Below are 884 nucleotides of genomic sequence, written 5' to 3' on the forward strand. Positions count from 1 at the left end.
AAAGTTTTCAGCTCAGAGCTCAATGTTGTCACAATACATTTTTGGTAATGCTTTTATTCTAATGTCAATTATTCTGAACTGAAACTCATAATTCATTCCTTTTCAGAATCCTGCCGAATCCTTTTTGGGGTCGCTAGGCTGCTGGAGCCTATCCTGGCTACTGTTGGGCGAAGGCGGGGTACAACTCGTGGTTGCTAGTCTGTTGCAGGGTCTCACACTCGCACTTACACATTCACATGCATACTTAGGGGTAATTTACAGACACCAATTCATCTATAAAGCCTGTTTATGAACTGTGGGGAGGAAGCCGTAGTGCCCGGAGAAAACCCACACATGCACGGGGTAGAATACGCAAATTCCACACAGAAAGTACCCAGCCTGAATGTGTGGCGAGAGTGCTAACCGACCATCACCCAAAACCATACCCCTGTAGACTTTCTTCAAAATCAGTTGTTTTCAGCTCATTCTAAAAAAAAAATGTCCTCAAATTAATTCTTTCAATCATCTTAATTTATAATTTTGATTGAATTTATAATTTTACTCTTTAAGTTTTACAAACAAAATCTTTCAGGAAGACACCTCATAAACCACTCTGTTGATCCAAAGTTTAAGTTTAATCTATTTCAATCAATAACTTTCTTATATACTCTACTGTGTATGGGATTCTAATGGGGGCTAAACTGCACAGTGGAAGAGACTGCCTTTGAAATCCAAATTCCAGATTAAACAGAAATTTGTCACGTTTCTCTCTGCTCCGGCGGAGAAAGAAGATTCCTCCTTCTGACTGAAATGTGATCAACTATTAGATCATTGATGGGTGTTCGTGTTCATGATGAGAGACTCAGCTCCAGCTATGTGTGTTTAACTCACAGCCGAGACCTTCA

This window comes from Oryzias latipes, chromosome 3 (genome assembly GCF_002234675.1).
Source record: "Oryzias latipes chromosome 3, ASM223467v1".
In the NCBI taxonomy this organism is placed as follows: domain Eukaryota; kingdom Metazoa; phylum Chordata; class Actinopteri; order Beloniformes; family Adrianichthyidae; genus Oryzias; species Oryzias latipes.